The following is a 7,054-nucleotide window of genomic DNA, read 5'->3' as shown; positions in this document are numbered from 1 at the left end:
TCACTGGGGTCCGGATGTCACTGGAGTTTTGAGGTAGGTCAACCTGGGGCTCCAGCTCCCTCCATGGATGGTGGGCTCTGTGCTGCTCTCCTGCAGAAGCAGGCTCTGCATTGCCCCAGGCTGTCCATAGCTCATCTTCTCCCATGGTGTTCAGACAGGGAAAGGCCATCTCTTCCCACAGATGCCTGTTGGAAGATAGGAACCCTTTTCTGGAATCTCTGTCCACAGGCCCCTGCAAATTGGATGCCCTGATCCTCCTCAAATGGCCCGGGGCATGGTAGATACCGACTGATTTTGGCTCTTTTTTTTTTTTTTGAAGACAGTCTTGCTCTGTTGCACAGGCTGGAGTGCAGTGGCGAACCTCTGCCTCCTCGGTTCAGGCAAGTCTCATGCCTCAGCCTCCCAAGTAGCTGGGATGACAGGTGCACGCCAGCATGCCCGGCTGATTTTTGTATTATTAGTAGAGATGGGGTTTCACCATGTTTGCCAGGCTGGTCTCAAACTCCTGTTCTCAAGCCATCTGCCCACCTTGGCCTCCCAAAATGCTGAGATTACAGGCATGAGCCACCACGCAAGCCCTGACTTTGATTCTTGAACCAAAGGGATGGGGTCATCCCATTTCTAGAGGTGGACCTATAGAAATATCCAGGTCCACCAGGAGCTGGAGTCAGCCCCTGCCCCTAATGGCCCCACAGTGGATGAAGCCTATAGTGAAAATGGTTGGCTCACCAAATCACGACAGCTATTCCATGTGTCAGGTCCTACCGTCATCTCATTTTAAAGATGAGCGGATAGAGGCTAGTGGAGACACAGAGGTAGTTAGAAAGTGCCAGAGGTAAGGTCAAAACTCAGGCACGGGACTCCAGCTCCCAAATTCACAGCCTTTTCCATCCCAAGGCCATGGAGAAGGAGTTGGGACAGTAAGCTCTTTATGGGCAAACAAGCCAACCAAAACCCACCACAGTTTTTTGTTTTTGCTTTTGTTTTTTACCATTGTTAGACCATCTGAGGGCATTCTTGCCAACATTCTGTACAGTTCTTCTCTACCCTTTTTAATGTTTATGTTTTGTCCCCTAATCTTTAAAAATTGGGAAATGGGCTGGGTGCGGTGGCTCACGCCTGTAATCCCAGTACTTTGGGAGGCTGAGGCAGGTGGACTGCTTGAGGTCAGGAGTTCAAGACTAGCCTGACCAACATAATGAAACCCTGTCTCCACTAAAAATACAAAAATTAGCCAGGTGTGGTGGCGGGTGCCTGTAATCCCAGCTACTCTGGAGGCTGGGGCAGGAGAATCACTGGAACCTGAGAGGCAGAGGTTGCAGTGAGCTGAGATCATGCCATTGCACTCCAGCCTGGGTGACACAGCGAGACTCTGTCTCAAAAAAAAAAAAAAAAAGGGAAATGTAACACACATACAGACAGGTGCATCCATATGTTGAATAATTATGTATTTGTTTGCTATTGCTGTGTAACAAATGACCACAAGTTTAGCAGCTTAAACCAACATCCATTTAGCACTACACGGTCTCCCTAGGATGAGTCTAGGCACAGCTCAGCTGGGTCCTCTGCTCAGAGCCTCTCATGGCTGTAATCCAGGTTGAGTTGGGCTGCATTCTCATCGGGAGGCTCAACTGGGCAAGAATCCTCTCTCAAGGTCACTCAGCCTGTGGGCAGCATGCATTTCCCTGTGGCCGTTATGACTGAGGACCCCAGCTTCTTTCTGGCCATCTGCTGGAGGCCGCCCTCGGGTCCTGGAGGCAATTCAGAGTCCTCTGCCATGAGGTCCTCTCCAGGGGCTGTTCACAACATGCTGTTTGCTTCTGCCAGACCAGCAGGAGTGTCTCTGTCTCCAGTGGACCAAGATGGGGGTCTCCTATAATGTCACGTGATCATGGGAGTGATGGGAAGAGGAGCCCCTTGCCCTTTCCATATAACGTAACCAGATCTGAGGGATGACACCTGCCCTCTCCACCATGTTCCACTGGTTAAAAGCCCATCACAGGCGCTGCACACGCTCAAGGGAGGGGGTGATACAGGGGTGTGGCTCCTTGGGGGGTCACTTTCAGGTGTGTCTAAGTGTAACCCACGCTAAGAAATGGAACTCTGTCTACCATCCCCAAAGCCCATCTCCACCTACAGGTAAGACTAATGCTGAGTTGCAGCTGTTCATGAGAGTCGATTGTTAAACTTTCAGGATTTTGGTGAATTGGCTGTTAAACACAGTCATTAGTAAAAATTAAATTATATTAGGCCGGGCACAGTAGCCCACACTTGTAATCCCAGCACTTTGGGAGGCTGACATGGGTGGATCACTTGACCTCAGGAGTTTGGGAGCAGCCTGGGTGACATGGCAAAACCCCGTTTCTACAAAAATACAAAAATTAGCCAGGCATAGTAGTGCATGCCTGTACTCCCAGCTACTAGGGAGGCTGAGGCAGAAGAACTGCTTAAACCCAGGAGGTGGAGGTTGCAATGAGCCGAGATCACGCCACTGCACTCCAGCCTGGACGAAAGAGAGAGATTCCATCTCCAAAAAACCAAAAAAAAAAAAAATTACATTAAACTTGCAGTGAAAAAAATTCTATTGAAAGCGTCTCACTGGGCACGGTGGCTCACGCCTATAATCCCAGCACTTTGGGAGGCGGAGGCCGGTGGATCACTTGAGGTCAGGAGTTCCAGACAAGCCTGGCCAACACAGTGAAACCCCATCTCTACTGAAAACACAAAAAATTAGCTGGGCGTGGTGGTGAGCCCCTGTAGTCCCAAGTACTCGGGAGGCTGAGGCAGGAGAATAGTGTGAACCCAGGAGGCGGAGCTTACAATGAGCTGAGATTGCGCCACTGCACTCCAGTCTGGGCAACAGAGCGAGACTCTGTTTCAAAAAAAAAAAGAAAGAAAGAAAGGGTCTCAACACTTACCATGTCCTAATTATTTTACTGTAATCTGTGCTTTTGAGGTTACTCTACTCCATCTGTATACGGGAAATTATCTTCCCAACTCAAGTTCAGATACTCCACATTGGTTCAGATACTCCACTTGGCAGCTTGGACCAACTATTGCGGAGATATTTACACTGAAAATCTGAAAATGCTGCAATTCAGGGCTTGAAAGCAAAATCTGGCTCTTGCTTGAGCTAAATTTTTTTTTTTTACGTTGTTAAAGGGTAGTTAAAACAAAACAAAACAAAAGAGACTGCGCCAAAGACTGTATGTGTCTGGAAAAGTGGGAAATATTTACCATCTGACTCTGCAGAATCCGTTTGCCAACCCCTAGACATAAGAAAGTAATGGAGAAAATTAACCATGTGGTTATATTTCAAATTCTGCCATGTCTGCAGCCATTATATTGTGAATAGCACAAAATGTTGAGAAACGATTCACCCAGGAACAGAAAATCATGCTCCAATACAGCAGAGAAGTTGCTGACATCGCTGAGGAACAAATAAAGTTCAGATCTGTATGTGTTTTGCTTCATTTCTTACTTGTTAACGTTAAGTGAAAATGTCAACACTCGTGTCAAACATTACATTTATTTTACTTTCATTTTTTTTGAGACAGGGTCTCACTGTTGCCTGGGATGGAGTACAGTGGCGTGATCATGGCTCACTGCAACCTCCAGTTCCTGGGCTCAAGCAATCCTCCAGCCTCAGCCTCCCAAGTAGCTGAGACCACAGGTGCATGCTACCATGCCTTGCTAATGGTTTTATTTTTTGTACAGACAGGATCTTGCTGTGTTGCCCAGGCTGGTCTCAAACTCCTGGACTTGGCCGGGTGTGGTGGCTCATTCTCGTAATCCCAGCACTTTGGGAGGCCGAGGCGGGAGGATCACCTGAGGTCAGGAGTTTGAGACCAGCCTGACCAACATGGAGAAACTTCACCTCTACTAAAAATACAAAATTAGTTGGGCGTGGTGGCACATGCCTATAATCCCAGCTACTTGGGAGGCTGAGGCAGGAGAATAGCTCGAATCCAGCAGGTGGAGGTTGCAGTGAGCCGAGATTGCATCTGCACTCCAGCCTGGGTAACAAGAGCAAAACTCTGTCTCCAAACAAACAAACAAAAAACAAAACAAAACAAAAAAACACGAACAACAACAAAAACTCCTGGGCTCAAGTGACCCTCCTGCCTTGGCTTCCCAAACAATCCCGCTGGGATTACAGGCGTGAGCCACCCCACCAGACCAAACATTAAGTTTAAAAACAACAAATTTACTGGGAAAATGCTGGGTTGGGTAGCAACTCAACCTTGCAGATTACAATTCAGTTTCAAGCACAGGTTGGCCGCAGGATATGGGAGTTCAGCAATGCAGAGAAAGCATTCTCTGAGAATCACTGACTATGGAATTTACAAACAAAAAGAGTATTATGTGTTTTATCATTATTTGTAATTGATATGATACACGCATTTCATACCAGTAACATTTATAATAAATGTGTGTGTATATATGCAGTCCTTCCACAGTCAATTGTTAAACATGTACCATCAGCCTGACCGTTATGTTATGTATTTCCTGGCTTTCCTTTATTATGTAACCATGTTTAGAGTTTCCATTTATCTAAATAGAGATTACCCAGGCATCTGAGTCCGGAGCACTATCCGGCACATAGTAGGTACTTACAATCATGCAGTAGGGCAACCATTCACGCTATATATGACAGTGGTCCTCTAAGATTATAATACTGTAAGACTATAATACTGTATCTTTACCTTACCTTTTTTACGTTTAGATACATAAATACTTACCATTGTGTTACAATTGCTCATAGTATTCAGTACATTAACATGCTGTTAAAGGTTTGTAGCCTAGGACCAACAGGCTGTATCATACAGGTTTGTGTAATTACATGCTATGATGTTCACACAAGGATGAAATTGCCTAACAATGCATTTCTCAGAAGGTATCCCCTTTCTCAAATGATGCGTGACTGTATTTAAGATGGGCTGGCAGCGGTGGCTCAAACCTGCATCTCAGCACTTTGGGAGGCTGAGGTGGGAGGACTGCTTGAGGCCAGGAGTTTGAGAACAGCCTGGGCAACACAGTGAGACTCTTGTTTCTACAAAAATGAAAAAATAAAATAATAAAGGATGTTGCTGAGCTAGGCGTGGTGACTCATGCCTGTAATTCAGCACTTTGGGAGGCTAAGGTGGTAGGGTTACTTAAAGCCAGGAGTTCGAAACCAGCCTGGGCAACATGGCAAAACCCTGTCTCTATAAAATATATTAATACAACAATTAGCTGGGAATGGAGGCTCGCGCCTGTAATCCTGGCTACTTGGGAGACTGAGGCAGGAGAATCGCTTGAGCCCGGGAGGCTGAGGCTGCAGTGAGCCATGATTGTGCCACTGCACTCGATCTCCTGGGCAACAGAGTGAGACCCTGCCTCAAGAAAAAAAAAATGTCTCTGGAGTAAATTGAGGAACACTAATTTTACAGAAACAACTGACAGTGGCAATGCAATTCTGAACCTTTGCTATAAAATGGCAGAAAAAGTCAGGAGGAAGTTTGCGTGTTTTTATTTTTCCCTGCCACTTGCTTTTTAATCTTTATAAACCTTTCTCAAATCCTTTTAGAATAGGGTATGACACTTCTGTTTTTGTTTTTAAGCAACAACTGTAACAACTACCACTGACGGAGTGCTTAGGAAACGCCCAATAGACTTCATGTAGAATATCATCAACTGGCCGGGCACCATTACTCACTCCTGTAATCCCAGCACTTCAGGAGACTGCGGCGGAAAGGATGGTTTGAGCCCAGGAGTTTGAGACCAGCCTGGGTAACATAGGGAGACCCCCTTATCTCCAAAAAACAACAAAAAAGTCTCATAAAATCTGTAAGAGTAGGTGATATAGTAAAAAATCTGAAACGACACTCTTTTAACATTTTATCAATTTCCTCCCCATTCATTTATTTATTTATGCAGCCACTGACCCAGGCACGGTCATCCCTGCTGGGGGCGGACACAACCCGCGCCCCCAGGTTCGAGGACACCCAATGTTCAGAAAACGGGCCCTGCGAATCCCACCGGCCCCACGTGGACTCTCAGAGGCTCCCCTCTCCCTTTGGAGCCTTGAAAAACTCGCACAAATCCGGCCTCCACCCGTCACTCGCGCACGCGCCACCGGGCAGGCGACCCCACCGCCCCGGAACATCCCGGCGCAGCCGTCGCGAGCGGGCAACGGACCCCGCCGCGCCACCGGAAGGCGCCTCGCGACGAGTTGTGCGCACGCGCAATGTGCAACAAGGCGCCGCCAGGGGGCGCTGCGGTCCTGCTCGCGCTGTGGGGGAGGGGACCCGCAGCGCCAGGGCTGGACCACGTGCGCACCACGTGGCGCCCCGGCAGCACGGGTCCGCGGTAGGGCGGTCCGGCCGGCCACGCCGCGCAGCCAGCAGTCCCCGAGGGTGACGGGGCCGGTCTCCCGGCCGGCGACCCCGCGCCTGCTGACCTCTGACCTCCGACCCCACTCACCTTAGGGTTACCCCTCGCCGGCAGCCGCGCGGTGTGTTTATAAACAGAGCTCCCGGCAGGCCCGAAAGCCCGGATCAGCGGATTCACGCCGGGGGAACGGAGCCTTCCGCGCGTGTGCGCCGCCCAGGCGCGCCGCCCGCGCACGCGCCTTAGGGCTGCGCCGCGCTGCTCCTCCTGCGCTCGCGCAGTGGCGGCGCAGGGCGGGCTGCTAGCAGGGCCTGGGGCGGTGCGGGGCCGGGCTCTGCAGTTGGGCAGGTAAGGGGCGCGGAGAGGCGCACCCGGCCCGCCCCTGACCTGCTCCTCACCCTGCGGAGGGTTCACCTGCTGCGTGACCTCGCGCAGGCCGCCCACTGGCCTCTGAGCCCGGGGCTCTTGCCTGCAAAGTGGGGGCCCCCGTGGGTGGTCGTGGAGGTGCAATGGTGACCTGGATGGAGGGCGGCACCGGGCCCCGCAGTGCTCCCTTGGGCAACTGCACCCAGCAGCTAAGAGGCCCCCTCGAGACACATCAGTTCCAGGGAGAGGCATACCTTGCAATACGATTTAGCCTTAAAAACGGGTGGAGTGCAGTTTATGTTTTGTATGTGTGTAT

General features: G+C 49.9%; 1 long non-coding RNA gene across 1 annotated transcript; it reads right to left on the bottom strand.

Annotated features, from left to right (window-relative positions):
• Positions 1 to 1,459: 1,459 nt before the first annotated feature.
• Positions 1,460 to 6,557, bottom strand: LOC111523734. Its single transcript, XR_002725601.1, has 3 exons — positions 6,466 to 6,557; positions 3,238 to 3,269; positions 1,460 to 1,873 (listed from the first exon to the last, which is right to left on the bottom strand). It is a non-coding gene; the product is annotated as an uncharacterized LOC111523734 (long non-coding RNA).
• Between the last annotated feature and the right edge of the window lie 497 nt (positions 6,558 to 7,054).

This window comes from Piliocolobus tephrosceles, chromosome 8, assembly GCF_002776525.5.
Source record: "Piliocolobus tephrosceles isolate RC106 chromosome 8, ASM277652v3, whole genome shotgun sequence".
Taxonomy (NCBI): domain Eukaryota; kingdom Metazoa; phylum Chordata; class Mammalia; order Primates; family Cercopithecidae; genus Piliocolobus; species Piliocolobus tephrosceles.
This window is presented reverse-complemented; position numbering and strand designations above follow the sequence as displayed.